Here is a 22,048-nt window from a genome sequence, read left to right on the forward strand (position 1 = left end):
TGGTTGAAGAAGATCGAGATATGGCTGGGGAGGTTCTTCTAGTTAGGTTGTTGCATTTTAGTCCTTAGGCGAAGAAGAAGCTGATGGTTTTTGCTTCAACTTCAGGTCTTTCATTGAAGAAGACGACCTAGGGAGGGGTCTTTTGGAGTTATACGGCGCTGGGATCTTTTTTGTTCGATCCCCTCCAGATTTTTAGGTGTCCCTCTCTCTTTAGCTGTTTCGTACTATTATATAGGGGTAGGAATTAGGTTAGGGGTATGGGTCTAGGAATTATGGGCTTAGTAATTATGGATTAGGTCAAATAATTAGGCTTAAAAATGAGTTATTCGAGCCCAAATTTTATTCTTTTCCCGCGAACGAGATTAATATACGATCTCATTTATTAATTAGTCCAACTTAAGTAAAATAACTGTTAAAATAAGACTGACAGTTAAAACAAAACTATTTTTTTAGTATTTTTCAAGATTAAAAATGACTACAACACATTAATGAAACTATTTTTTTTGTATTCTTCATTTTCTTGTAATAAAATAAAGTAAAAGAGTCAAAATTAGTTGAAATAGTTATATTAGGCCTAAGTTAAATATGTACGTGCTAAAATATGAAAAATCTTGGGGAGGGTCAAAAATCACATGTCTACAGCTGCCCCTCTTTGACTGGAAATACGAAGTATTTCCAGACAAAGAACGACTAGACAGGTTTTTTGACCCGACCCTTATTTAAGGAGACCAAAACTAAGAGAAAATGGGAATTTGACTGAGCCCTGGTATCTGAGCTGCCTACATATCCTTGGCTATAAAGGAATCAGGTCACGTGTAGTTTAGAGGTGAGTGAGATGATGGAGTATGCCGAGGTGGAGAGCCAATCGAGGTATCATTCCACCGAGGTTTCGGTCCGCGGTCTTGATGTTACATCCAAAATCAAACCATGAAAAAGACTAGCTAAGCCTATCAACTACAAGTTACAAGATTCTTATCTATAAGTCTTTTGAAGCTTGATCTTGAGTCTTGAGTGGTTCTTCATGCAGACTTTAGATTTGAACCTTGGCGCTTGCTAGTTGTAGGTGCTATTTCATCATTCTTCAGCTTTTCGGATCAAGACCAGGCATGCAGTGCTTGTGACCTTGATCGTCTTGAGCAACCCACATCTTTCATCAACTTCTGCATTTGGATTAACTTCTTGCCTATCTCTTTTTTTTTTCTTTATTGCGACTAACTTCTGTTGATCACCTCGGACTGTTGTCTCGCATTCTTGCCACGAGCTTCTTTTGTTGCTAACTTGAATTGTATTCTGAAGTGAATTTTCTTATTCTCCAGGTAGGTGTCTGATTGCAGAACTTGTACCGTCTTCCTTTGACCACTGTTTCCTTCCCTTTGTTCTCCGGGTGGGCTCATGATTTCAAGCATTTGAATTATCTTCCTTTCCTCCGAAACTTGGCTTGTTCTCCCTTTTTTCTCCAAGTGGGCTCCTGATTTTCGAACTTCCTTTGAGCCTTGTTGCTTCCCTTTGTTCTTTAGGTAGGCTCCTGATTGCTTTCTTCCTTTGAACCTTGCTACTTCCCTTCATTCTCCAGGTGTGCTCCTGATTACCAACACTTGTGCTGCTTTTCTTCGAAACTTGAACTGCTTCCCTTTGTTCTTCAGGCGGGCTCCTGATTGCTGAACTCCTTTGAACCTCACTGCTTCCCTTCGTTCTCTAGGTGGGCTCTTGATTGCTGTCTTCCTTTGAACATTGTTGCTTCCCTTCGTTCTCTAGGTAGGCTCCTGATTACCAACACTTGCGCTGCTTTTCCTCGAAACTTGAACTGCTTCCATTTGTTCTTTAGGTGGGCTCCTGATTGCTGAACTCCTTTGAACCTCGCTGCTTCCCTTCGTTCTCCAGGTGAGCTCCTGATTGCTGTCTTCCTTTGAACTTTGCTGCTTCCATTCGTTCTTTAGGTGGGCTCCTAATTGCTGTCTTCCTTTGATCATTGCTGCTTCCCTTCGTTCTTTAGGTGGGCTCCTGATTACCAACACTTCCGATGTTTTTCCTCGAAACTTGAACTACTTCCCTTTGTTCTTCAGGTGAGCTCCTGATTGCTGAACTCCTTTGAACCTAGCTGCTTTCCCTCGGTTCTCCAGGTGGGCGCCTGCTTTCCAACACTTGAACTGACTCCTCTGAAACTGCTGCATGTGAACTTGATTACAACAAAACAATAAAACAAAAGAAAATTTTCTGCCCCAGTTTGATATCGGGAACATATGTGAATGTTAATCGAATCATAGTACCCAAAAACTCTAAGAATTTAAAAGCTAAATCCTATTATCCAGGAGGGTCCTGAAATTTTAAAATTAAATCTCATCTCAAGAGTGACAACTTCAAAGCCAAATTCTATTTCCTAAAGGCAAAACTTACGCTAAATCTTATTGTCTATAAAGGTCATAAAAACTTAAAACTAAATCCCATTATCCAGGAGGGTCCTAAGAACTTTAAATTAAATCTCTTTATCCATAAGGGTCCTGAAAATTTTAAATTAAGTCCCATTATCCAGAAGGGTCCTGAGAAGCCGAGAACGAACTTACCTGAGCAACGCTCTCTTCCTAGAGGATCTTTGTAGACCGAACAAAATTCCTTGCCCCTGAACCACGCTTTTCCTCATGGTGGGTTCCTGTAGATTGAACAAATTTTTCTTTCCTCTTCTCAAACCGCATTTGTCCTGACTAAATTTGGGGACAACATTTGAAAAAATTCAAACTTCCAAGCTTTGATTTGGACACAATTTTCGTCCCTATTTCAAACAAAGAGAAATTGTGAGTTTATAAATATGGTGGTTAGTTTGTGGCCTTGAATTTGAGGGCGATTGCTTCTTCACTTCCCATGATAACTTTGATTTCCACTCGAAAGACCTTGCTTGTTTATTAACTAACTACTTTCTCTGTCACCCTTATCACGGAAAATACCTCTGATCCGTTCAAACCCAATACCATTCATCTGTTGCATTGTGCTCTTGCATTGACATGTACTGAACCTTTGTGTTTCACATAAATCCCAAAGCATTTCAATTGCCATCCACTCAGTGTGCATGCTGTTCTTTCCTGACTTAAAACACTGGTCTTGGCCTTGAGGTATATTGCTCCTTCACTTCCCATGATAACTTTGATTTCCGCTTTGCTTGTCACTGGTTAACCACTTTCTTTGTCAATCTTATCACAGAAAATACCTTTGATCTGTTCCAACCCAACACCCTCTATCTGTTGCATTGTTCATGAATTGACATATATCGATCTTTTGTATTTCATATGAATCTCAAAGCACGTTGATTGTTACCAACTCAGTGCACTTTCTGTTCTTTCCTGACTTATGACACTTTGATGTGCTAGCTAGATCACGTTTTGTGCAATTGAAAAGCTGGTGGCAAATTTTGTAGTCATTTCTCACTTATTCTGACCAAATAGACTCAGGAAAAGGAAGTAAACAAGACAAAAGGACTAGAGTAAAGGACAATGGAAAGGGATGATTCCTAACAAGAAACTACAAGTAGAAACCTATCAGATGTGGATCCCAACTCTAATGACCATGACATGCACCTTTGGGTTAAGTGGCCTAATCTGTCAAGCAAGTCTGATGTTCAACTCTTGTTATACCCCCTAAGCCGTGAAACTGGGCTTCAATGCTCCGATTATCCAATCCGATTCCCGATCCTTATTCGACTCGTAGTGCCCGAAGGGTTTTCACTATCAAGCCTCTCTCATTTTGTTATTTCTCTCGACTCACCGTCGCCTTATGGTGCCTGTGAAGGTTTTCACCGATAAGACTCTCTCATTTTTTTTTTCTTTTTTTTTTCTCTCTTTTCTGTAGATAACAAGGCATTGACCATAGTAAAAACATCATATGCTCCTGGCATGGATAACTCAGCACTCTTAAAGATTATCTATGCGGTCTTTTTTGGACTGTAATGTGGCTTTTGGACAGGATTAGAAAGAAAGGTTATCATAAAGGCTCAAAAATAAATATGACAATGGGTTTAATTTATTTACAACTTTCGGAATCCATTCTAAAAAATTTGCCCCAATTTCTAAAATAATGGAATTTGATTCTCTTTTTTCTTTGTTTTTTTTTAAAATGGAATTTCTAAGAAAGACTACCTTACTCTTGACTTCGTGAGATTATGAAATAATTTATTTGGTGCGACCGAACCGTGAGGCTGCCTACGTATCTTGTGGTGACAAGAATCATGTCGAACGTAGTTCACAAGACTACTTTTGTTACTATTTTCCTTTTCTTTTTTCCTTTTTTTTCTTTTTTTGTCTTTTCTTTCTTTTTTTCTTCTTTTTTTTTTGAATTTTCCTTTTGGAATGTACCTCTTAAAATAAACCTATGAGGACATACACTTTTTTTTCGTATGACTCTAACTTGATTCCAAAAGAGGGGAGGTCAAAGAAATCAGTACAGGCTCAAAAGGGAGGGGCGGTTTGGGGTAATGTCTAATTTGTATTGAAAGTGTTGAACAAAATCTTGAGCCATGTCGCCAAATATATGCCATTTACTGACATCTTGACGATTATGCCATTCCAAAGCTGCCCAGTCAAGCTCTCACTGAAATACGCCATCGACAAATCATCTTTCTCGTAAACACTTCTCATTTCATTGCAATAAACCCTCAAATAGGCTACTAGATCTCCACACCTATCATACAAATTAAACTTTGGCACTTCAAACCCCGCGGGCAGGCAAACATCATGGAACATACACAATTCTTTGTAAGACATGTTAACCTGGTCTCCTATCCCTTGCATGCTTTTCAGCTTCCTGGATATCTCATCCCGCCCTTCTTTTCCTACCGACCTCTCATTTTCTACATGAATCTCGTTCCGAGGGTTCTGATTGTATGAGTCAGGAACCTTGTGGGCAACCTCTGAGGGGTAATATTGGGTGTCGTGAGCTTTGAGTGGGTGTTCATTGTTGGGGATAGTGGATAAGACAGGAGGGCAATTTTTGAGAAAGGTAATTGGAAGATGAGTGATTGAGCTACTAGAGTGGTTGGGAAAGCCATGATAAGCGGGTGGATCTGAAGAGTATGGGGGATCATCTGGCACTATGGCCGGAGTTTGGGTAAGGGTAGCATTTAGGAAGGTAGGTGGTGGCGAGCGTGGTGCCTTCCTAGTCATTTAAGCCTGATACATGTCCGTCATGTGTTGTCTTAATATTCTCACCTCTTCAACCAACCTATTGTCTTGTTCAACCAATTGCTTTTGGGCACCCATATCAACCAACTCATTTCTGTTGTCATCTGCCATTGCCTTTCTACTTTATGTTGTAGAGAAGAGTTACCACTTTAAAAATCACAAACCAACCACCTTTCTGCTATGAATATAACAAAATGAGGCCATCACGTTAGCGTTAGGGAATTTAACATAAGATAATCTCACTTTATGTGCAATGCACCTAGCCACAGTTATTGGTTCTAGAATGACTTCGAGGGTACAAAGGTCAGTTGGCATCATCCCAGTTGGCAGTAATATTAAGGGGTTTCAGGGGTGATTTGGGAATGGAACAGTTAGGGTAATATTTTAGTGTTAGTGACTTGTTAGTGGGGTATTAAATGTCTTTAAATTAATAAGGTAATGGGGAACAAGAGGGAATGGGGGCTAAAAATAAGGAGAAAGCTTTCCTTAGTGTGTTTTAAGTGGAAAAATGCAGATTTTTAGTGGGGAAGGGGGTCGGGCAGTTAAGTTGGAAAGAGAGGGCAGGCCTGGATGGCTATATATAAGAGAAGGATTAGGATTGAAGAGGGGGATTGATTGATTTTTGGAGAGCTTGGGGAAGTTGAAAAGGAATAGCTATTGTTTCATTGCCTCGCTTAGGATCTGAAATAGCTAGAACCTTTCTTCCTATTACTTCTGCTCTATACTTGGAGTCGTTTATAGCTGCTGGTTATTTGTTGTTGCACTGCTGTTGCAACTGGTGTTTGTTACTTCTGCTGCTGCTAATCCTCTTCTTCCTCTTCTTGTATTGTCAATACCAGGTACATGCTTCGAATTCCCTTGATCTAAGTTCAACTTTGGAGTGAAAAATGTAGTTTTATGCCAGAGTTGAGTTCATTTGAATACTTGTAGTTATAGTTCGTTAAAGGTTGTACTTATTTAATTTTTTTTAACTAGTTGGCTTGTTGACATGATATGGACTGCACGGATTTGAACTAGGATTGTTTATATTACTTGAATAATAGACGACTGTATAATTAGGACTATTTATAAGTTGTTTGGGCTGCTTGATTCCGGGGCTGTCTGGATTTTGGAAAATGAATTATGTAATAGTCATATTGGTTTAGTGTTTTTTTTTAGTATAATTTTGAAATAAGAAGCAAGCTGCAAGCTGAAAGCTGAAACAGGAAAGTGTTTTTTTTTCGAATTCATGCATTTCGCCTGAACTAATAAAATTGAGCTGAAATCAGCAAGTATGGGTTTAAATGTGGTTATTGATTAAGAGTGCATCCGTTATTCATATTTTGTTAAGAATTAAACTTGTATCTATGTATTCTCGTAAAATTCTTTTTTATAATGCGTATATTTATGTAAGTGTTAGACAATATTGTCATTAGTGAGTTTAGACAAGTTTTAGACAATATTTTGTAATGCGTAAACTTGTATCGTTGTAGTTTAGACAAGTGATATATTTTAGTTGTAATAATAATGTTATGGTACACGTTTTCAATCTGATAATAATAGACAATGGTCAATAGTTAACAAGAGATTGGAAATTAACGGTAATGTGTTATTAAGCTAATAATTGTAATCATTGTTAATTAGTTAACTGATTAGGAAAGTTGTGTTTGGATTTGGAGATGAAGTCGGTTGTCCCACGGGTAGGCCTTGGAGGCCCGATGCGGATTAATTATAAGTTTCTTTCTTAAAGAGGAAGTAGTTCTTAAAACAAATTAATTAGGACTTCTTCTTTTTTTAACTTTAGATACAATAAAAATAGCAAATTATAGTTGCTTCAGGCTTACTTTTTTTTTTTAAATAAAAAAAGGAGCCGAGCCTCGCCAAATAAAACGCACAAGTCGCGGGGCCCTCAATAAAGGAATATCATGAATACAATTAATTCGGGATGGACCGATTAGCAGATTTCACGGCCTTCCCCAAAGTAATAACGCGTCAGTCACTGTTAGGCGTGTACTTTAATAACATCACCTTCGTAAACCCGGGTGCACATTTATGTGACCCAAATCCCAATCTCAACGAAGTCGAAATATGGAGACAATCACGGGTACATTGATTGTGACGTGGTTCGAGATGCATTTCCATGACGTTGCAATTTTTTTTAAATAATGAATGAGACGAGCCTCGACAAACGAAACACATAATCTGCGGGGCCCACTATAAGTATTTGTAAAATTTCTTAGATATCGGGATGGGCCGTTTAGCAAAAGTTCACAGCCTTCCCAAAAATGATGATACGCTAGTCGCTTTAGGCGCGCCTTTAATGATTTACTTTCTTAAACTCGGGTGCACATTTATGTGACCCAAATCCAAATCTCAACGGAGTCGAAATGTGTCGATAACCACGGGTACATTGATGTGATGGGGTTCGAGATACGTTTTCACAACGTTGCAATTCTTTTGTTAAAATAATATTGATAATAATAAAAACGGTTTAAGTTAAAATTTGCACATAGGTTCATAATTGTGTAAAAACTAGATAATTAAGCAGAATATGACAGTTGTGCGACCGTGCTAGAACCACGAAACTCGAGAATGCCTAACACCTTCTCCCGGGGTAACAGAATTCCTTATCCGGATTTCTGGTGCGCATACTGTTAAACAGAGTTAATCTTTTCCTCGATTCGGGATCCAACCGGTGACTTGGGACACCATAAATCTCCCAAGTGGTGACTCTGAATTAAAATACAAATCCCGTTTTGATTGTCCTTTAATTGGAAAAACTCCCTCTGCGCCCCTTTGCAGTGGCGCAGCTGAAAAAGGAGGTGTGACAGCTCTGGCGACTCTGCTGGGGAACGAACCCAGAATCTCTGGTTCAGGGTTCAGAATTTGAGCTTAGATGGATTGTTATATTTGGCTTTATTTATTATTATCTGATTTTATTACATGTTTCATCTTAATGTGCTAAAATTTTGCTTTTACCGCTTTGATATTATCTGAACTATATATATAAACTGCTACGAAATCCCTCTCTTCTCTCTCTTGAGGAGTGCACGCTGGTCGTGACTTCTTTCTATTAGTGTCATATCCCAAAATAGAACGAGGATTCGGAGGAGTTGCAAAACTGGATGATCTTTTGGTTACCGGTACGCAGTTCCCATCCTCGGCTCGAGTTGTCCGCTCGGGTAAGCCAGGTCTAGAACAAACACCCAGGATAAACCTAGTATAACAGAACCTCATGCCGGATCCCTAGTAGGAACGCTTATTTGCATCATGTGCACTTGACTTAGGGGACTCAACACAGGGGTTGGGTCCGTCTAGGACAAGCGACCTGAAATGAAAAAGACCATCCTGCTGCATCCTGTTTGTTTTACGCATTTATTTGCTGCAGACTTGCAGGCTGACCGGCTTCTGAAAATACTGGAATATCGGAAAAAAAGAAAAAGAAAATAGCAGTGTAGAGAGATAATTCTGGAAAAAAAAGCAGTACCCAAATAACGAACTCTGCCAAAATTTTGTGAAAATATTTTTTAGTGTAATTAATTTAAACAAGTCTTGTTGTCAGAATTAGTTTATTGTCGTTGCCCGAACTATGCCGGTTTGATTCTCACAGGATGTGAGATACGTAGCCATCCCTCATCGGGTCCAACTTCCCCTTTTTGCAAAAATAGGCAAAAAAATGTCAAAATTTTTAATCTTTCGTCATAAATAAGTCGGGTGATTCCATTCTTGTAAAAATAGCCGAATGTCCCTAAAAAGACGCCGAAAGGCTGTTTTGGCAAAAATAGCCACTTTTGGTCATTTTCAAGGTTTTGTCCGGTTGGTAAAACACAGTCTTTAAATCTCCTTCGAACTGCTGAAAGGCTGTATTGACAAGACCGGGGTTTTATTTAAATGTGTGTCAATTTTAGTTTATTCTTTCTTTGAGTCCAATGAGTGTTAATCACCCCAAACAAACATATAGAATGAGCCCGAGTCCAAGTTTGTCGGTAACAGTTAGGAGCAAGATCCCTTTGGAGTTGCGCTTGTGGTGGGAGAATTTGGAAAAGTCAGAGCGAGATAAGATCAAACTACATCTGGGAGGTCTCACCAGTTAGTTGAACGTCAGACCCAGATGTGACATCATAAAGGCTTTGGTTACATTTTGGAACCCGGCCCACAATGTATTCCACTTCTTAGATTTTGAACTCACCCCAACCTTAGAAGAGGTAGCAGGTTATATGGACATTACTGAGGGGCTAAGGCACAAATATCTGATTGCTCCAAGAGCCGTTAATTCGCACAAGTTCATGGATCTACTCAAGATAAGCAAGGGAGTCCCGTACTCTGAGGTGGATAGAGGTTTTTCTACTCTGCAGTTCATATACCAGAGGTATGGGCATATAGGAGGGTTCGACGATCTGGAAAGCGGGGTTTGCAGCAGAGGGAATCGGACAAAATAGGATGAACATAGGCGGTTCGCCTTCATGGTAGCATTCTTGGGCATTGTTGTGTTTCCTCGGAAATACAAAATATTGATTTGAAGGTGGCTGGAGTCGTCAAGGTCCTAATTACCAACAACAAAAGAATGCTTGCCCCTATGATAGTGTCCGAGATATACCGAGCTCTCACAGCCTGTAAAGTCGGGGCAGATTTTTTCGAAGGATGCAATTTGTTATTACAGATGTGGATGATCGAGCACTTGTGTCATCATCCTTAGTATATGAGCTATAGATCTACAAACGAAGGTTGCATTGAAGGATATAACACGAGGGTTTCAGGGCTCAAATTGCCAGAAGGGTCTGAAAATTGGGTATCTTGTCTTCGCGCCATCACTGCAGCACAAATAGGGTGGACATTGGGTTGGCTTCTTGTTGAAGAAATTGTGTACATGCCCGCCACGGGTCCTTACTTCCTCTTAATGGGACTCCGAGGCATTCAGCCTTATGCACCTTGTCGGGTGATGAGACAGTTAGGGAGGTGTCAGGTGGTACACCCAAACGAAGATCTCAGTGTTTATGCAATCGAGGTTAGCACCAATGGCCAATTTCATGAAGAAACCGTTCGTTCTATATGGAATGAATTCCAATACTTAACGGTGAACACTCGAGTGCACGACCTATCAAGATGCGAAGTCTCACCTACTTATATTGCCTGGTACATGAAGAGAGACGTTGTAAGAGACGAGCCAGAACGGCCAACCAAAAAACCTCACATTCAAGAGTTTGTCGAGGCATCACAAGAACCGTGGGACTGGTTGGCCAAAGAGCGCGAATACCGGGCCGAAGTAGGCAAGCTGAAACAACAGATTAAGGATCTGAAATTTGAGAACAGGGTGCAAGTTGCTGCCGATGAAGGAGAAAAGAACAAATTAGCCCAAGAAAATGAGGCTCTCAAGTCTTAGATCCGACAAATGAGGATAGATGATGACAACCAACAAAGGAGTCGGTCAGATGATAGATTGATTAATGGACTAAAGAAGGAAATCATTGAGCGCCGGGATGACCTGAAGAAATCTGAGGATGCCGTAGCACAGCTCCGGCACAATGGGCAAAAAGAACAAAAGAGTGCACACAGTACTTGCAGCAGGCGAAGAAGGAATATGAAAAAACCATCGCCAAACTAAAAGGAAAAATGACCACCCTTGAGGACAAGGCAGCTAAGCAAACTGAAGCTTATGAAATCGAAAGTGGACACTGTTACGATTTACTGGCTCAAATGGAAGATAAAATACGGCAGTTGCAGAGGCAGCATCTCCAGGATTCTCAGGTTTTGGGGGGCCATAGTGATCAGATAGGGCGCCTGCTCATAGAATAAGGTCGAACCAGAAACAAGATTGGGACTATTGCCCATGACATCATTAGGAGATGCCGAATGTGTGAAGACATGACCCGCACTACCTTCTTGTCAGCAGTAATGATTTTTGTCAAGCGGACAATGTACGAACTTGAGCAACTTGAAAGGGATCTCGCACCTAAGCCCGCGGCAAGGCCGAATGATGCCTCGCGAGCACCAACTTTTGGAGCTTTAATGTAATTATAGTTCAAGTCAGTGTTTTTGTTTTTAGAGTCTGTTGTCTGTCTGTATGTTCCCTTTTGCATCAAAATGTGTCAGTAGTTTTTTTTAGTCCGTAATTGGTTTTACTTTGGGTTTGTTCTCCTTTCCAAAAAATGTTTTGTTTGTATTATAATGTTTCAGTAAAGAAAATGGAAAATTCCCAAAATTTACTTTCGCATTTATATGGCAGAACTACGCCCGGTCTGATTCATGCGGGGACATGATACGTAGGCAATCCACATAAGATTCGACCACCACTAAAAAGGAAAGTTTGGAGGCACTTAAAAGAAGTCGGAATGACACATGCAGTCAGAACAAAGACATGATAGAAATGGTTAAACTTCTTAGGAACATTGCATCCCCAACGTGAAATTGCAATATGTGTTAAACTCTAACGCTAACAAGTTTGTTGTTGATCCAGAGATTTCGAAACAGTTAGCTCGTTAGAACATTCTGGCAGATTACCATTACCACACAAGATCTAAAGGGCCCATTCCGAAAAGTATGTCTGGTTCAGACAAAAGTGTTTAGGAGGAAAAGACAGAGATGCAAATGATGAAGGAGGAAGTAGACAGGTTGAGACAAGAGATAGCTGGGATGCACCTATCCTAGGCTAGGGGACAAACCTCACCAATACCTCCCCCTACTCCTACCCTCTCACCGGCTCGGACTCCGGAACACCCTCTCGCTGGTCCATCAACGAGCTTCCCCATTGCCCAATACTATCAGGGGTTCCTATAATCCCCAAGCTCCACCACCCAAACAAAACCCTCTTCCACCAACTGTTCCTGTTTTCGTGGCACACGCCACATTGCAAAAATCATCGGATGATCCAGTGTTTCAGGTTCACGACAACCAATACTATCCTCCCGAACTCACCTTCAAAGCACCCGAGCCATGCACTTAAACCCCTCACCTTCAGCTCCCGGTAGAAACTGAGAGGCCGGCTAAGAATCTGGAGCAGAACGAAGTGCTTCGTAAAGTGAAAAGCCTAGAGCAATCCTTCAGGAATATGCATGGATTGGGCAGCCAAGTTAGTGTGGCCTACAAAGATCTGTGTCCCTTCCCCGATGTTCAATTGTCGGCAGGTTTTAAGATGCCAAAGTTTGATCTATATGAGGGACATGGTGATCTCATGGCACATCTATGAGGTTTCTGTAGTAAGATGAGAGGGGCAGGTGGAAAGGATGAGCTGTTGATAGCTTATTTTGGTCAAAGTTTAAGCGAGTCCGCACTGGAATGGTATACGAGGTAGGATCCTAGCAGGTGGTATACCTAGGACGATCTAGCACAAGCATTTGCAGGTCACTTCCAGTATAACCTTGAGATCGTCCCTGACCGTCTCACACTGTTGAAACTTGAGAAAAAGCCTGGAGAGAGCTTCAGGGAATTCGGATTCCGTTGGAGAGAACAAGCAGCAAGAGTCGATCCACCAATGAGGCAAGGTGAAATGGTGGACTACTTCTTACAAACTTTGGAGTCAACTTACTTTGGTCACCTGGTGACGTCAGTTGGTTAATCTTTCAACGAAGTAGTAAAAATGGGCGGTATAGTTGAAGAGGGACTCAGGTCCAACAAGATAATGAGCTATTTGGCAATCAAGGCCACAACTCAGGCTATCTAATGAGGCACGGGAGGTGCGCTCGAGAAAAAGAAGAGAGAGGAGGTCGCAATAGTTGAAGCAGTTACTTGGTCCAGATCCAGAGGTCCTTCCCCTCACTACCAACCCAGACCCCATCACCTAAATTATCCACACACTTCATACAACCCTCCACAGCCCTATTATCCACCACAAGAACCACATTTCTCCGTCCATCACGCCCAAACTTACACCCAGTCTCTGGCACGCCCACAATGGCGTGCGTTATTTCCCCAGAACACATATCCACCTCCACAAAACACATACCCACCTCCGCAAAGCACATATCCACCACCAAGGGCCTACATGAATCCTTCAGGGCTAGGCTTCCGCGGAAATCAGGCTTTCAGGAGTGAAAGGGTGCACAGGCAGAGAACATTCACTCTTTGGGAGAAACCTATACTACTCTGTTCCACAAATTAAGGCAATTAGGCCTATTGAGTCCTGTTGAGCCCAAATTGCCAAATCCCCTTCCCAAAAATCTGGACCACTCGGTAAGCTATGAATATTGTTCGGGGGCTCCCGGACATGATACTGAGAAGTGTTGGAAGTTGAAGACTGTCGTACAAGATCTTATTGACACAAATAGGATCGAGGTTTCGGCACTAGAGGCACCCAACATCAATGAGAACCCGCTGCCGGTGCACCATGAGGCCCACATAATCGAACTAGTGCACGAAGGAGGGGAGCCCAAGAAACCCTCACAAACGGTAATGATGATTCGTGCCAGTCCAAACGAAAAGCCAACCAGTGAAAAGGCAGTGGTACAGTTGGGAAGGGTAGATGACAAGCCAGTTGTGGTAATAGGGAAAGGTTCGTCTGTTGTTGCAAAGAATCTAGAGCCGGTCAAGGTAGTGCTGCAGGGAGTACCAAGCACACCAGTGTTAGTTGTGAAGGCGGCCCACATAGAACCAGTTGTTATCAGGACAGTAATGTAGTTGCCGATAACAAGTGAGAAAGTTGTGCCATGGAGCTACAGTCAAGTGATGGTGATGTATAAGGGGAAGGAGATTGTGGAAGAAGTATGCGAGGCCCAGGGGTTAACTCGTTCGGGAAGGTGTTTTGCTCCCGCAGAATTGAGAAGGGACAATCCTATAACAATAAAGAAGCCAGTGACGGAGGAAGAAGCAGAGGAGTTTTTAAAGAAGATGAAGGCACAGGACTACTCCATTGTAGAGCAGTTGAGGAAGACCCCGGCCCAGATTTCATTGCTATCCTTGTTGATCCATTCAAGTGATCATTGTCGGGCATTAATGAAGATTCTGAAAGAAGCCCATGTTCCGGAAAAGCTCTCAGTGAACCATTTGGAGAAAATAGTGCAAAAAATCTTCAAGGTAAACCGAGTGACATTTTCTGACGATGAATTGCCGACAGAAGGTACATAACACAACAAAGCCCTCTACTTGACCGTGAAATGCGAAGACTCGGTGGTCACCCGGGTATTGATTGATAATGGGTCAAGCGCCAACATCTGTACTTTGAGTACTCTGAAAAAGCTGAAGGTTGATCATGACCAGATTCATAGGAACAGCGTCTGCGTCTGAGGTTTTGATGGGGGTGGTACCGACATAGTAGGTGATATCATGCTAGAATTGACAATTGGTCCGGTCGAGTTCACCATGGAATTTCAAGTGATAGACGTGGCGGCGTCATACAATCTTCTGTTGGGGCGACCTTGGATCCACGCAGCCAAAGCAGTGCCTTCTACACTACATCAGATGGTAAAATTTGAATGGGATAGACAAGAGATTGTGGTACACGGGGATGACGGTACAGGCGCCGTTAGTGATGCCATTGTGCCCTTCATAGAAACCGATGATGATAAGGGCCCATGTGTTTACCAGATTTTTGACGCAGTCTCAGTGGATAAAATTCCTGAGGGCGGGGGCCTTCCACTTCCCAGAATAGCAGCTGCAACCTTCATGATAGCCTCGGAAATGTTAAACAGCGGGTTTGTACCAGGAAAAGGTTTGGGGGTTGATCTGCAGGGTATTGTCCAGCCAGTTTCTTTGCCCAAGAACCTGGATACTTTCGGGCTAGGATTCAAGCCTACGACAGCAGATGTAAGGCGGGCCCAAAAATTGAAAAAGAAAGTTTGGGTTCTTCCTAAGCCAATTCCGCCTCTTTCCAGATCCTTTACCAGAGCAGGTAGCGGAAGGTTGTCAGTCCCCAAAATTCCCGGCCCCGTGATTGGGCCAGATGGAGATTTGAATGAGGGCTTTGAAAGGCTGTTCGCCGAAGTGAACATGATAGAAGCTGGAGAAGGTTCCAGTAAGGCAGACATACAGTTTGTGGGGCCTAGAGCCAATGTCAACAATTGGACAGCTACTCATCTTCCTACTCGGAGGGAGTCTTGGTAGTTAGCTCTGATTTTCCTTCCTGTTTTCTGGATTATTCCAGGGTTGTAATCCAGATTTCTTTTTATTTTTATTGTGTTCATCAAAGTGTGAAACCTTGTTATCCCGTAATTCAATAAAATAAAAAATTTATTCTTTATTCCTAATTTTATTTTTTATATTTATTTTAATTTTGTTTTCTTCTTTTCTTTTTCTGTACAGTTCTCTTTATACTGGTCTTAATGACATGACGTGCATAAGGAATCCTCAGCCCAGTCTTAAAAATCAATCTGATCCCGAAATGATAGTTCAAGAAGTAGATTGTGGTTACGAATCAGAATATGATGATGAGGATGAAGCCTTCGAAGAAATTAGTAAGGAGTTAATTCACTTCGAAGAAAAACCCAAACCCAATTTGAATGAAACAGAAGCCGTAAATTTAGGGGACACAGACAATGTCCGAGAGACTAAGATAAGTGTCCACCTCGAGCCATAAATCAGGGAAGAACTTGTCAAAGCACTCATTGAATTCAAAGATATTTTTGCATGGTCGTACGATGACATGCCGGGCTTAAGCACCGATCTAGTGGTTCACAAATTGCCCACTGACCCGACATGCCCTCCCGTCAAACAGAAATTGAGGAAGTTCAAGACAGATATGAGTGTGAAGATTAAAGAAGAAGTAACCAAGCAGCTGCAAGCAAAGGTTATTCGGGTCACTCGATATCCTGATTGGTTGGCTAATGTGGTGCCAGTGCCGAAGAAAGATGGGAAGATCAGAGTGTGTGTCGATTACCGCAATCTAAACAGGGCAAGCCCAAAGGATAACTTTCCATTACCCAACATCCATATTTTGATCGATAATTGTGCCGGATGTGAGATCGGGTCTTTTGTAGATTGCTATGCTGGGTATCATCAGATTCTGATGGATGAAGAAGATGCGGAAAAGACGGCATTCATTACGCCGTGGGGGACTTATTGCTACCGAGTAATGCCTTTTGTCTTGAAGAACGCTGGGGCAATGTGCATGAGAGCAATGACTACGGTGTTTCATGACATGATACACAAAGAGATTGAGGTATACGTAGATGACGTGATCATAAAATCTAAGCGTCAAGAAGACCACATAGCATACCTGAGGAAGCTTTTCCAAAGACTTCGAAGGTATGATATTAAGCTCAACCCAGCCAAATGTGCATTTGGTGTTCTATCTGGAAAGTTGTTGGGATTCATCGTCAGTTAGCGAGGTATTGAGTTGGACCCGTCAAAGATCAAATCTATCCAAGAGTTGCCACCGCTGAAGAACAAGACAGAAGTAATGAGTCTATTGGGAAGGTTGAATTATATCAGCAGGTTTATCTCTCAACTCACAGCGACTTGTGAAACCATTTTTCGGCTACTGAAGAAAAATGTCGTGGTAGAATGGACGGCAGAATGTCAGGAGGCATTTGACCAAATCAAAGGATATTTATCAAATCCACATGTGTTTGTTCCACATGAGCCAGGGAGACCGTTAATTCTTTATCTAACGGTCCTGGATAATTCGTTTGGCTGCATACTGGGGCAACACGATATTACAGGAAGGAAGGAGCAAGCCATCTATTATCTCAGCAAGAAGTTTACAGGCTATGAGGTTAAGCACACTCAACTCGAGAAGACATGTTGCGCCTTAACTTGGGTGGCCCAGAAATTGAAGCATTATCTGTCATCATATACTACTTATCTCATTTCCCGCTTGGATCCACTAAGGTATATTTTTCAGAAGCCTATGCCCACAGGGATATTGGCGAAATGGCGTATATTACTCATAGAATTCGACATCGTCTATGTGACGAGGACGGCCATGAAGGTCCAAACATTGGCCGATCACTTGGCTGAGAATCCTGTTGATAAAGAATACGAGCCATTGAGGACGTATTTTCCTGATGAAGAAGTGATGCATATAGATGAGTTGGAATTATCTAAGGAACCAGGTTGGAAGCTCTTCTTTGATGGAGCCACAAACGCGAAAGGAATTGGAATAGGAGCGGTACTTATTTCTGAAACCGGACATCACTATCCTGTTACGGCACAACTACGTTTCTATTGTACCAATAACATGGCTGAATATGAGGCATGCATTTTGGGCTTATAGTTAGCTGCAGACATGGATGTCCAGGACGTCTTGGTCTTGGAAGACTCGGACCTCCTGGTGCATCAGATTCAGGGTGAATGGGAAACACGGGATTTAAAGCTTATACCATATCGACAATGTTTGCACGATCTGAGCAAGCGATTTCGATCAGTGGAGTTCAGACACATCCCAAGAGTTCATAATGAGGTTGCCGATGCTTTGGACACTTTAGCATCGATGTTGCACCACCCAGACAAAATTTATGTTGACCCATTGCATATTCAGGTTCGTGATCAGCATGCTTATTGCAACATGATAAAGGAAGAAATGGATGGTGAACCATGGTTTTATGATGTCAAGGAATACCTCAGGATGGGGATATACCCGGAGCAGGCCACCGGAGATCAAAAGAGAGCCATTCGGCGATTGGCAAATAGATTATTCCTCAGTGGAGGAGTGTTGTACAAAAGAACCCCAGATTTGGAATTGCTGAGATGTATAGATGCTAGTCAAGCCACGACAGTTATGAAAGAGGTACATACTGGAGTTTGTGGGCCACACATGAGCGGATATGTGTTGGCGAAGAAGATTCTTCGAGCAGGGTACTATTGGCTCTCTATGGAGCGTGATTGTATCAATTTCGTGCGAAAATGCCATCAGTGTCAGATACACGGAGATTTGATTCATTCTCCGCCGACAAAATTGCATACAATGTCAGCACCATGGCCATTTGTTGCCCGGGGCATGGATGTCATTGGACATATTGAGCCGGCAGCTACCAACGGTCATAGGTTCATTCTGGTGACCATCGATTATTTCACTAAGTGGGTTGAAGCTAAAACTTTCAAGTCAGTAACCAAGAAGGCAGTGATAGATTTTGTTCACTCCCATATCATCTGTAGATTTGGAATCCCAAAGGTGATCATCATAGATAATGGTGCTAATCTTAACAGCAATTTGATGAAAGAGGTATGTCAGCAATTTAAGATTACACACCGCAATTCCACCCCATATTGTCCCAAGTCGAATGGAGCAGTTGAGACAGCCCAAAAAAACATAAAAAAGATACTTCGGAAGACGGTATAAGGTTCGAGGCAATGGCATGAAAAATTACCATTTGCATTGTTGGGTTATCGCACTACTGTCCCTACTTCAGTAGTTGCAACTCCTTATTTGTTGGTATACGGAACTGAAGCAGTGATACCGGCAGAAGTTGAAATTCCATCCCTTCGGATTATCGCTGAAGCTGAGATTGATGATGACGAGTGGGTCAAAACCCGTTTGGAGCAGTTGAACTTGATTGATGAAAAGAGATTGGAAGATGTGTGTCTTGGCCAGTTATAACAAAGGAGAATGGAAAGAGCCTACAACAAGAAGGTGCGACCCAGAAAATTTGAAGTAGGACAGCAGGTGCTGAAACGAATCTTGCCACATCAGGCCGAAGCAAAGGGCAAGTTCGCCCCGAATTGGCAAGGGCCATTCATTGTAACCAGAGTGTTGTCCAATGGCGCTTTATGTTTAATAGATATCGAAGGGAAATGCGTTGACATGACTATCAATTCGGACGCAGTTAAGAGATATTATGTATGATTTCTTTTGATTGTAATTGATTTTTTTTTTACTTGGAATTTATCGGAGAATGAAATGACGGAGGCAATTCTTTCTTCTATCCAAACACTTTAACCTTTGCTTCCCCCTTGAGCCTTATTTATTCTTTCATACCTCTCTTTTGGAATCAGTAATGAAAATAAAAGAAAAAGAGAAGAGAAAATAATGATAATAAAGACAAAAGAAAAGTCACGAGAAAAAAACAAGGAATTGGGAACTACGTTTGACCTGATTCCTCAAAAAAGGATACGTAGGTGCCTCACGGCTCTGTCATGGTGTAACAAAAAAATAAAAATCCCCAAGCAAGAAAAACTGGGGCAGAAGTTTGTGTTTGTAATTTTGGAAAGAAAGTTTGATTCCAAGAGTTGTACTATTTCACCCATCAAAATTATTTTGAACTTTTGGTACCCCTTTTCCTTTTAGCCATACATGAAAACCCATATTGATGTCCAAAAAGACCTCCCGATCAGTATCCGAGAAGTGCCAAGTCATGCAAGTAGAAGTCGAGAATAACACTCTGATCCCCAACAGAGGAGAGGATCATAAGCTGGAAGTGAATTGATAGCCGAAAAGAATCCCCAGCAGAGAGAATCATATCGGCAGCACTCCAATCCCCAGTTGAAAAATAAAATAAAATGAGAGAGTCTTATCGGTGAGAACCTTCACCGGTACCATAAGGCGACGGGAGTTGAGAGAAATGAGAGAGTCTTATTAGTGAAAACCCCTCGAAGGGCACTATGAGGCGACAAGACAAGATTGGCGGGAAGGATCCACATTTGGCAAAGAGTTGAGTGCCTGTTTATCCCCGGCAGGATGAGGCCGCCCGAAAGATTGATTGATACAAATAGACTGGGTTGATTAATCCGGAATGCACGACATGATCGTTGGGATCGGTTATATCATTCAGATAAGTTCTTTTGAAATCATCATTTTTGAAATCATCATTTTTTCATTTTTGGTCTAAAGACTTTATCTCCCCAGCAGTTTGTTTTGAAAAGGATTTTCAGAGCTTATTACCAGTTGCCAAGATGGTGCAAAAGCACAATGTGGATAGGACGGGCAAAAAAAATAAAAAATAATGCAATGGAACGAGAAAGATGTTCGTTGCAAGACTAAATGATGGATTGATCTAGGATTCCAGGGGAAGTTGGAGAAAAACGGAAAAGCAACAGTTAAAAGGTTATGAGGATCCCCAACAGATTTGCGAGATACAGGAACAACTCCGACAGATTCTCGACCAAGTTCCACAATGGTCGGACAACACAGAGCGGGGAAGGAAGAGAAAAGAAAAACCATCCCCAGCAGGAGTATCATCCTCAGCAAATAATATCATCCCCAGCAAGTTTTGTAATAAAACGCAAAGCAAGGAAAGGGAGAAGGGAAAAACCATCCCCGGCAGGAGTGGCACGATCACTCACCATATTTTAAACTAATAAATTTTTCTTTGATTTGAAGCAGGGAAAGGAAATGCTATTGACAGCAGGAAGACATGGCCACAAAGAAGATTATCAAACTGAGGCAGAAAATTTTCTCTCATTGTGAAAATTTTCTTGAAATCAGATACCCACTTGGGGAAGATGGAAGATAACACAAGTTTTGAAGGAAGTGGAATCCCCCATAGTTTACGGGACAAAGAATACAAGTTTTAAAGAAAGCAATCTTGGAAGACGAAAGATAACCCAAGTTTTAAGGGTAGTGGTTTTTGAATCAGTATGATCCCCACCATTGTTAAAAGGAGGAAAGTAACTAGAGGATAATTCCCCAACAGTGTTATCCCCGCCAGGTTTCAGAGAAGTGAAAATACCAGCTTGAGGAAAGTAGTTCCAAGTGGAAGTAAGGCACCAGCTTTAAAGGAAGTAGTCTGTGAAGAAGGAAAATAACATAGTTGTGAATAAAACACCGGTGTTGTCCCCAACAATTTTTCGGAGGAATAAGACACCAGTTTTGAGGGAAGCAGTTGAAAAAAGATGATTCAAGTTAAAGGAGTTAGGTACCCGCCTAGAGAATGGAGGTGTTGTATTTTTAAGAAGTTGTCAAAGTCAGGAGCCCTCCTGGAGAATGGAGGTGTTACATTTTAAGAAGTTGTTCAGGTCAGGAGTCCGCCTGGAGAATGGAGGCTGAATTATTTTAAAGTTGTTGTTGGAATCAGGAGCCCGCCTGGAGAATAGAGACTGATTTTTTTTTGAAAATTGCTGATGAAGTCAGGAGCCCGCCTGGAGAATGGAGGCTGAATTATTTTTAAGTTGTTGATGAAGTCAGGAGCCCGCTTGGAGAATGGAGGCTGAATTATTTTTAAGTTGTTGTTGGAATCAGGAGCCCGCCTGGAGAATGGAGGCTGATTTATTTTCAAAATTGATGATGAATTCAGGAGCCCGCCTGGAGAATGGAGGCTAAATTATTTTTAAGTTGTTGATGAAGTCAGGAGCCCGCCTGGAGAATGGAGGCTGAATTATTTTTAAGTTGTTGTTAGAATCAGGAGCCCGCCTGGAGAATGGAGGATGATTTATTTTCAAAATTGCTGATGAAGTCAGGAGCCCGCCTGGAGAATGGAGACTAATTTTTTTTTGAAAATTGCTGATGAAGTCAGGAGCCCGCCTGGAGAATGGAGGCTGAATTATTTTTAAGTTGTTGATGAAGTTAGGAGCCCGCCTGGAGAATGGAGGCTGATTTATTTTCAAAGTTGCTGATGAAGTCTGGAGCCCGCCTGTAGAATGGAGGTTGTTAAATTTTAAGTTGAAAGAGTCAGGAGCCCGCCTGTTAGAACGGAGGTTGTTATATTTGAAGTTGATGAAGTCAGGAGCTCGCCTGCAGAACAGAGGAATGCACGTCAAGATCAAGTCAGAAGTCAGTAATGCGGAGGGTCACAACGAAAATACCCCCAACACGAATCACATTTCAGAGATCAGAGAGAAGACTACAAGAGCAAGTCAAAGATAGATAAGATTCTGTAATCATTAGTTTAGTCTAGCTTTTGTTTTCTTTCTAGCAATGGTGTAATAAGGAGATCGAAAAGCAGTGGTAACAGCATGCAACAACAGTAACAACAACATCGCAGTCCCATAGTAGTCCCAGCTACCAAAGCTTCCCGAACTACATTGACCTGATTCCCTTTTAGCCAGGGATATGTAGGAAACCTGTGAAGCAGATGTTCGGTCAAATCTTTCAAAAAAAATGC

Source organism: Nicotiana sylvestris, chromosome 2 (genome assembly GCF_000393655.2).
Source record: "Nicotiana sylvestris chromosome 2, ASM39365v2, whole genome shotgun sequence".
Classification (NCBI taxonomy): domain Eukaryota; kingdom Viridiplantae; phylum Streptophyta; class Magnoliopsida; order Solanales; family Solanaceae; genus Nicotiana; species Nicotiana sylvestris.